A 9881-nucleotide genomic window follows, 5' to 3' on the forward strand; every position below is an offset into this window, starting at 1 on the left:
AGAGAGAGAGAGAGAGAGAGAATCTCAAGCAGATTCCAAGCAGAGCACAGAGCCCAACACAGGGTGAGATCTCATGACCTGAGATCATGACCCTGAGACCATGACCTAAGCCAAAAGCAAGAGTTAGATGCTTAACTGACTGAGCCACCCAGGCACCCCCAATTCACCCATTTACAGTGTACAACGCAGTGGCTGTCAATATATTCACAGAGTTCCACAACCAACTTTAGAACATTTCGTCACCCCAAAAAGAAACCCCAGACCCCTTAACAGTCAGTTCCCATTTCCCTCCAATTCCTCTAGCCTGAGGCAACCTCTGACCTTCCTTTCTCCATAGATTTGCCTATTCTTGAGCTTTCCCATAAATGCATTCATATAATCTGTGGTCTATTGTGACTGGCTTTTCACTGAAGCATGTTTTCTAGGTTCATGGATGTTGTAGCATGTCAGTACTTCATTCCTTCTTATTGCCAAACACTATTCTGTTTATAGATAGGTCACATCTGGTTCATCCGTTCATCATCTAATGGACATTCAGGTTGTTACCATGTTTTGGCTATTATATAATAGCTCATATGAACACTCATGTAAGTTTTTCTGTACATATGTTCTAGGGTGCCTGGGTGGCTCAGTCAGTTAAGCATCTGACTCTTGATCTCAGCGCAGGTCTTGATCTCCTTGATCTCAGGGTCTTGAGTTCAAGCCCCACATTGGACTCCACACTGGGCATGAGGCCTACTTAAAAAAAAAAAAAAAGACATATGTCTTTTCATTTCTCTTGGGTATATACCTAGAAGTGGAATTCATCATTTTATGATACAAATTTCAAGCATACAAGGTGAAAAATTTTTATAGTGAACATCTTTCTAGCCACCACCAACATTCTATAATTAACATCTTATTCTCTTTACTTTATCACCTATCTATTTCTCTCTCGAACTAGTCATCCATCAGCTGACCTTCCTTTTAAATCTATTTCAAGGTAAATGGCATGAGTTCTCTTCCTCCTCAATACTTCAGCATGAATAGCATTCGCCAGAATTCAATATTTGTTCTGTTTCATTTCTTTTGGGGTAATGTTTACATATGATGAAATGCACAGATCTCAAAGTCTATACTCACTAGGTTTAACCCAAACTTCTGGCAGGACAAATACATTATAATCACTCCAGAACATTTTCTCCCATGGTCCTCCCCAGTCGATCTCCATCCTCTACCCTTCAAAGACAACTTCCATTCTGAGCTTTTCTCTATGGATTTGGTTTGCCTATCATAAAACATCATACAAATAGAAAAGTACAATATGTACTTTGTGTGTGTGTGTGAAGTTCCTTTCTCAGCAAAATGTTTTTGAGATTCATCCATGTTGTCAATAGTTTATTCCTTTTTGTTATTGAATTATGAATTTGTTGTATATGAATATACCATAGCCTACTTTTCCATTCTCCTTTGATGGCCATCTATTTGCCCCCTCCACCCCCAATTTTTTTTTTTTTTTTAGTTTTATGAATAAAGCTGTTGTGAACATTTTTGTGCAAGTCTTTTTGTGGACATATGTTCTTGTATTTCTTGGGCAAATACATAGGAGTGGAATTACTTGGTCTTACAGCGAGTGTATGTTTAAATTTATAAGGAACTGCCAGACTTTTTCCCGAAGTGGTTGTGCCATTTTACGTTTTTATCAGCAATGTATGAGTTTTAGTTATTCTATCTCCTCATCAAATTTTGATGTTGGTAGTCTTTTTAATTTTAGCAGTTCTAGTGGATGAACAGTATGTCTCATTGTGGCATTAATTTTGTGTTTCTCAGACTGATAAGAAGCTCTTTCATTGCTGGCTCTTCGTATGCCCCCTTTTGTTAAGTGTTCAAATCTTTTGCCAATTTGTTAAAGTTTTACTATCTTAAATTATAGAGCAGTCCTGAAGAACCAATGATAATATACAAATCTGCTCTATTTTAAAGCAATTCTAGGAAAGGAAAATTTTCTCTCTCTCCTTTTACTTTTTTCTTTTTGTTTTCTTTTCTTTCTTTTTTTTTTTTTGGTATGGCATTAATCCTAACTACAAGAACTTAATTGACTTCAGTTTACTGTCACTTAAGTCCATTTCTCTTGGTTACTCCTCATTCAGATTTAAAACAGAAATATTTAGAGATAATTTGTGATTAGGCATTGCATACTTATGTAGGTTATGCTTGAATGTGTAACGAGGATTTTAATTTGTTAAAGGATAGAAATTACTTCATAAATAATTCCTCCTTATTCCTCCTTTCCCCTAGTATTCTTAATCTGTATGAAAGGGTAGAGGAATAATTCAACCAAGTACTAGTTTATGGCTACATGTGTCTACCTTCAACTCCATTACTAATAAGCTGAAGAACAGGGCTTGTGCTGGGAAAAGCAATATCCCACTGTTTAGGAAAAAGGTGTGGTTGTATTTAGGATTTACTTTCTTTTCAAGGATTAAGAACTGTATTTAAGCAGCCCTGATCCCATGAGGGAGGATAAAGAAGATGCTAAAGCCCAATTAGTCGAAAAATTCCCCCCACAGAGCTGGTGGTAATTTTCAGGTTAAGAGGACCCATTACCATTACCTTTAACTGCAGGATTTTTTTTTCTATTTATAATAGTAATAATAGCCAAAATATATGGCTATTAATACTGTAGTGAATGTTAATTCATTTAATTGACACATCAACCTTATAAAGTAGGAACTGTGTTATGCCCATTTTACAAATGAGTTAACAGAAGCACAGAGAGGCTAAGTAACATACCCAAGCTCACACAGCTCACACAGGCAGAGAAGGGAATTCAAACTCAAATTGCCAGCTTCAGAGACTAGGCTCTGCACCATTATGTTGCCTTGTGCCTTTATATTCATAAATCTAGGACAGCTGGTGAAAAGTATTAAAAACATACTTCTTTTAGAACAGAAAATAGAATAGGATAAAAAGTAAGGACTTTTTCTCAAAATTTTTTCCACTTCACTTTCAAAAGGAAAAATTTAGGAGAAAACCATAGGAAGGTCAAGAGTACAATGATTTTGAATCTGGCGTGTAATCTTGCCTTTTGATTCTCAAAAAAATGAAATGATACAGGGACTCCTGGGTGGCTCAGTCAGTTAAGCGTCTGCCGTCAGCTCAGGTCATGATTCCAGGGTCTTGGGATTGTCCCCCAGTCTGGCTCTCTGCTCAGTGGGGAGCCTGCTTCTCCTTCACCTCCCCACTTGTGCGCTCTCTCTCTCTCTCGCTATCTCTGTCTCTCTCTCTCTCAAATAAATAAATAAAATCTTTAAAAAAAAATGAAATGGTACATAAGGGGAAAGTATACCATTGTTGATGTTACTTGAAGCATTTTCACTGTTCAAAATGCATTGAAAACCAAAGTAGGAATGGGGTTGGGGAGGGCATCTCTATCTGTCTCTATCTATCCCTACCTATCTACCTGTCTGCACATACACATGTGTATACCCATAATCAAGATGGCAGTTCTCTTTGTCTTATTGATCTCATGTATGAAGGCCCATGCAAAATAACTCTGATGCTTAGTAATCTGTGGTAGGAGTTCTATATGTATTGCATAATTATCCCCTTCTTGAAATTGGATCTTCACACATTTTAAGGCAAAAGTAAAGAAAAATGTTCATCCCCCCCACCCCCAACAATTGCTGCTGAAGATCCATACACCTAATGCATGCTGAAGGATCATCAAAGCATAAGTCAAAGAGGGGCACCTGGGTGGCTCTTGAGTTTGGTGCAGGTCATGGTCTCTGGGTCACACAACATCACCTCCACTCTATTGACTTAAGTCACAAGCTTGTCCAGATTTAAAGGGAGCAGACATAGACCCCCACTTCTCCATGACAGGAGTATCAAAGAATTTGTGGCCATGTTTTAAAACCACCACAGTGGAAGAATGATTTATGGCAGCAACTTTGGAGGGTAATTTTGCAGTATCTACCAAGATGGGTAGCAACTACCTTTTAAGCCAGAAGTGTCCTACATGGACAGTCCCTTGGTTCCTATTCTCTACCTTCTGCCCCCCCACCCCCCATCTCTCCTTAATCTTTTCTCTACCTGGTCTCTGCCATCACCATTGCTATCCCTTCAAAGCCCTCCTAGATCTAGAAACTTCTCTGCAAAATAATTAGGTCCTCATCTCTAGAATCCTTCTTGGATTCTATAAATTTTACAATCTCATGGGTCCACTTCCTGTCAATTGCTTCGTCTGCCAGTCAGTATCTGCTGGTTCCATTAAAGGGGAATGGCTGTGAGTGCTGGCCCTATGGTGGCTGGGCTCCAGAAGGAGTGGGGATCTATTCTGCTGAAATGAAACACAGCTCAAAACCCCAAGATTTTATTTCCTACTTACTCTAAGGGAGATTCATATTCTTCCTATTGACTTAACTTTGGATGTGCGTCTTCTAATTCTACTACTCCTACTATATTATGCTATGTTTGTTAGTTACCCATTGCTGCGTAACGAATTACTCCAAAACTTAGTGGCTTAGAACAATGCCATTTATCATCTCATACTTTCTGTGGGTCAAGGATCTAGGCAAGGCTTAGCTGGGTCCTCTGGCTCTGGATTTCTCACAATGCTGCGGTCATTGCAAGGGTCCACTGGGAAGGATCCCCCCTTCCGAGATCCCTCCTGTGATTGTCATGGGATTCAGTGCCTCAAGGGCTCTTAACTAAGGCCTCATTTCCTTACCAGCTCCCTTTGTTCCTCACCACAGGGGTCCTTCATAGAGCACCTCCCAATATGGCGCTGGCTTCATCTAAGGCAGGCAAGAAAGAGGGCGAGCAAGATGGAATTCAGTCTTTTGTAAGCTAATCATGGAAGTGACATCACGTCACGCTTCCATATTCTGTACCTTAGGAGGGAGGCCCTCACTAGGACCAGCCCTCAGTCAGGGCGAGGGGATTACACAGAGTATGAGTATTAGGAGTCACTGCTGGAGCTGCCCACAAGAGCTATGTGCAAATCCCTTCTTCCCTGACTTGGGTTTTAGTGTAGGTTCTCATGTTACTGACAGCGCATATGCAGATCCAGAGATTTGCAATGTCCTGACCCAGAAAGGTCGGGTCTCGGTGGTGTGGTGATGTTTCCCGGGGAGGGGATGCTGATTATGAAATAAGAAGTTTCTTTTCACTGTGACACGTGATCGCTTTAGCATAAGAGATTTACACACACTTTTGTATAAGCTTAGAACATTTTTAAAAAAGATTTTATTTATTTATTTGAGAGAGAGAGAGCTCGCGCGAGCAGGGGGAGAGGCAGAGAGAGAAAGAAACAGACTTCCCACTGAGCGCAGAGCCCGATGAGGGGCTCAGTCCCAGAGATCATGACCTGAGCCAAAGTCAGACGCTTAACCGACTGAGCCACCCAAGGCGCCCCTAAGCTTAGAACATTTCTGGGGACTGTGAACCCCTGGGAAACTGATCTCTGAGAAATGGGACCAGGAATGCGGGGAAGGGTCCCTTATATGCTTTACTTAATACCTTTCTGTACTGCTTATTTAATTCTCCATGTGCATACATTTACTGTAATAAAAAAAACAGTTAAAGTTAACAAAGGGAAAAGTTAAGAACAGGGTAACCACTTAATTCAGAACGATTTCTAAATAACCCCATGTGGTGGGATAAAAAGGGGATCTAATTAATTACACATTTTTATAGTCTGAAAGTGAGGCACAAAGGAAAAATGACAAGGGAACACGTCAAGTTTTCAGCAGTTGATTGTCCAGGCCGCAGATTTTGCAGACCAGGTATCGCTGGCTTTTCAGGCAGAGGAATTTAAAAAGTGCTTTCAGTCAGATGAAGTACAAAGCACAGAATGTTCTGGAGAGCTGGAAGCTGGGGGGGGGGGGGGGTTCTCTAGCCTCTCCCAGCTGGAGCCCCCAGCCTGCCCTCTTCTCTCTGCTGTATTAACTCTCTCCCCAGGCCTGCAGACCCTCTCAGATTGCCTCCCTGAAAAGTCACCTTCCCTCAAACATGCTGGTAATGTTAAGATAATAAAACAGCATCAGATGTATGATGATCGTACCTGTGCTGAGAGCTAAACACAAACCTTAATTCCAGATGAAAGAAACAGTAGAGCAACATGAAAATGTGGGTCTTCCAAAGAGAATGACCGGGTAAATGTCACTTTTCTAATTTTCTGATTTCTACAGTTTTTTTTTTATCTTTAGTTGTGAAGTGGGCAGAGCACCTTGCTTGCCACTCAGTGCTGAACTTGGCCTAGCAAAAAACACAGCACGGGAGGGCTTGTTAGAAATAGCGTCCCAAACTTGGGTGCCTGGCTGGCTTAGTCGGTTAAGAGTCTGCCTTGGGCTCAGGTCATGATTCTGGAGTCCCACCTTGCGCTCCCTGGTCAGCCGGTAATTTGCTTCCCTACCCACCCCCCCACCCCTGCCCACTTTCTCTCGAATGAATGAATAAAAGCTTAAAAAAAAAAAAAAAGGAAATAGTGCTCCACCCTTACTAAACTAGAATCTGCATCTTAACAAAATCCCCAGGTGATTCATGTATCCTTTAAAGTTTAAAAAAACAATTGTTCTCAAACTTGGCTTCACATTGGAATCACCCACAGAACTTTAAAAATACTGAGGCCTGGGTCCCAACCCCATAAATCCTGATGTACTTGGCTGAGGTGAAGTCTGGCCAATGAGTTTTTTTTTTTTTTAAATCTTAGGTGATTCTAGGACTCTGAACCATTATGCTAATATAGTGGTTCTCCGAATGTGGGCTCAGCATACCTGCTGAAGGAGCGCAAATTCTCAAGCCCTACCTCAGACCTACAGAACCTGAAACCCTGGGGATGGGGCCTGACTATTTGAGCTAGCCCTGCAGGCCATTCTGATGTGGGCTGACCTTGGGGAACCTGATAAGGTAGGTGTGGGGTGACACTCCAAAATGTCCATTTCTTAGTTTCCATGTGTTCCAGGTGTGAGAGCCAACACTTAGAGAAGCACTGGCCTAAACCCTCTGATCTATGGCTTGTCTAGAGCCACTCAGAGGGTCAGAACCTACTGTTTCTTTTCTTTGGCCACAAACTGCCCAACTGCTGTTTCTTCTTAGGTCTGAGGCCTACATGGCCCTTTTTACTCCCACTTTCATCAAATAGGCAAGCGTTAAAAAAAAAAAAAAAAATCCGGTCAGTACCTCATACTAAAAATTTGTCTCTTTGCTCCTTTCTAGAAACTACTCACACCTGCTGCCCGCAGGTACCCCCTGTACTTCTAATGAGCCCTGTTGTGCCCACCCACACCGCCACAAGGGGCCCCTGCTCTGCTTCCCTCCGAGTTCAGTTGTAGCCTCTCCCGTGAAACCTATCCACCTGGTTCGAGGCCTGTGACCCCCTCTAAGGCGCAAAATGCCCAGGGTTCCGGAGCCAGCGGCCTTCAGAGGCGGGAAGCTCATCGCCTCGGCATCTAGCAGAGGGTTACTTGGGGTTCTTACCTGCTGCTGCCCGCCCTTTCTCCTCCACGAGTGGGAAGTCTACAGCGAGGACAGGAAAAGGGGACACCGGGGGCTCAGGAAGGGGGGATAGAGACGGTAAAGCAGGTGCTCCCAGCTGGAGGGTGGGGACAGTGACTGTGTGTCGTCCCCGTCCCCCGCCCGTCCCAGCCGCCTCGGTCCTGAATCTCGCCCCCTCCCCCATTAAATTCCGCAAACCAGCTCCCAATCTTTTCCCTTCCCCGCCGGGGCTTTGCTCCTGTTCCTGGAGGTGGGGCACGTAGGGGTGGGGATTATCCTGGGAATCGCCAGGTTGGAGGACACTGGGCCGCGGCGCGGGGAGGTGGCAACCGCCCCTTCGGGATTAAGTCTCTCGCAGCCCAGGGTGGTGCCGGAAGCCCGTTCTTGCGGCCTGGGAGGGGAGGGCGCTCGTGGTTCCTTGCAAAACGCCGCTTCCCGCGCGACCACGTGAAGTCCTAGGTGGACACACAGGCACCCCCTTGCATGACCTCAACCAGCGAGTTGCGGAGTCCGCGCCACCGACCGCCTTCCAGCTGCTGCTGGTTTTAGCCGGCGCGCTCCGTCTCGCGCTCTCCCTGTACCGCTTTCCACCACCGTACAGCGGGACTGGCGTGTCCCTGGTGGCGCAGCGCACTCCCCAGCGCTTCCTGAGCTGCGTTCCGTGCCGCCGTGCGGAGACACGGGTTCTGACTTTAGGACCAAGTAAGGCACAGATCCGAGGTGGGCTCGCGGGGTTGGGGAGGGGCGTTCCGGGCTGGAGGCCCCCCCATCCCCCGGCGCACCTGCCCCCAGGGCGGAGCGGGGCGGGGCGCGCTGGCGCGCAGGTTGCCGGCCCGGACGCTGGAGGGGGCTGTGGCTCTCTCGCTGTCCCCGCGGCTCGGGCGGTGCGGCGCCCCAGCTACCCCCGCCCCCCCTCCGCCGAGGGGCCGGCCCAGGCCCGGGGAGGGGCGCGATCGCCTTCACTTCCCGCTCGCGGGCCTCGGAGGCGGCGGGTCCGGCGCGGGCGCAGGACTGCGGGCGCTCGGCTGGGGCGCGGGGCGGGGACGCGGCCGCCGCCCGCTTTGCGCCGCTCCTCCCCGCGCGAGTGGCTCTCGGCCCGGCGTCGAGGCGGCCATGGCGACCCTGAGCCCGTTCCCCACCCACCCCGCCTGCTCCGCCCTCCCCTCCGCCCCGCGCCACCTTTGATGGCTCGGACCTCGGCCGGCCACCCCCAGCCCCGCTTGCGCTGCCGCGCCGCCGCAGCCCGCGGGTATTAATAGCCGAGCGCCGCCGCTGCACGCGCAGCCCGGAGCCGCCGCGCCCTCGGCAGCCGGGGGTTCGGAGCTGCTGAGCCGGCAGGCCCGGAGTGGGAGCCGGAGCCGCCGGCGCCGTGGAGGTAGGAGGCGCGGGGCGAACAATGACTGCGGCGGGGCGGGCGGGCGGGCGGGCTGGCGGCAACTTGTGCGAGTCGGGGCGCCCGGAGCCGACCCGCCGGCGGGGGGCGCGGGTGGAGGTGGGTGCGTGCCCGCGGGGTCCTGCCCGGAGGAGACGGGCGGCGGGTGGGATCGGGCTCCCGCCCGCCCGGCCCGGGGCAGCCCCGGCAACAATAGCAGGAGCTCGGGGGCCTCCGGGCTCCGGGCCACCGTTTGCACTCTTCTCACCTCCGCGGACCCGGCCGGCGGGGCTCCGCGCGCGGCCCGCCCCCGTCGCCTCCCCCACCCAGCGGCGCCCTTCCCCCCGCTTTCCTCCCATCCCGCCCCGCACGGTGACAGCGCCGGACGCCGCTTCCGGACCTCCGGCCGTAATCTTGGCCCCAGAGGCGGATCGCGGGGCCGGGGAGGTGGCCACTGGCTTGGGTGCCACGGCGCCGCCGGGTGCCAGCCGCTCGCCCACGCGCGGCGCGAGCACCCCGGTAGGTGACAAAGAGGAACACACCCTCCGCCTAAGTTAGATTTTTGTCTCTCTTTACCGCCTGCCTTTATGGAGAGCAAAGTTTTTTTTTTCCTTCTTTCTTTCAAGCAAAGGACACAGATTTTTGTGGTGAGCATTTCAAAACAACAACTTCTGATTGTGGTTTTACGATTTAAGTTCCGGAAACTTTGGCTGTGTGATCCGGCCAGACCCTTGAGTGAGTGTGTGTGCGTGTGTGTGTGTTATATTTTGGGGGGGGGTGAGTTCCCCGTCATCATTCTGGATTTGGTTTGTCGTTTTCGTTGGGGCCCGGCCGCTGCTGGGATGGTTGCAGGACCCCAGAAAGGAGAGAGGTGGGGCTCACAAAGGAACGAGGACCCTGCTATCGGATCAGCTTCTTGAGAGGTGGAGAGCTTGCCTCTCATCTGGAGCAGTTTAGGGGTCTGAGCCTGTCTGTGGGCCTTCTGGAGTACCATGGTGGCCTCTGGCTGTTTCATTTTATTATTGTTGTT

The 9881-nt window shown here is 48.6% G+C and overlaps 1 long non-coding RNA gene across 2 annotated transcripts; it reads right to left on the minus strand.

The window, feature by feature from the left end:
• Positions 1 to 7: 7 nt before the first annotated feature.
• On the minus strand, positions 8 to 8083 carry LOC115938716 (uncharacterized). Of its 2 annotated transcripts, none has more exons than XR_004073756.2 (3): positions 7462 to 8083; positions 2773 to 2892; positions 8 to 735 (listed from the first exon to the last, which is right to left on the minus strand). It is a non-coding gene; the product is annotated as an uncharacterized LOC115938716 (long non-coding RNA). The 2 variants fall into 2 exon arrangements; XR_014143873.1 differs by having other exon boundaries at positions 8 to 738.
• Positions 8084 to 9881: the final 1798 nt, after the last annotated feature.

The sequence above is a fragment of the Leptonychotes weddellii genome, chromosome 3 (genome assembly GCF_054177405.1).
Source record: "Leptonychotes weddellii isolate Sample4059 chromosome 3, ASM5417740v2, whole genome shotgun sequence".
Lineage (NCBI taxonomy): Eukaryota > Metazoa > Chordata > Mammalia > Carnivora > Phocidae > Leptonychotes > Leptonychotes weddellii.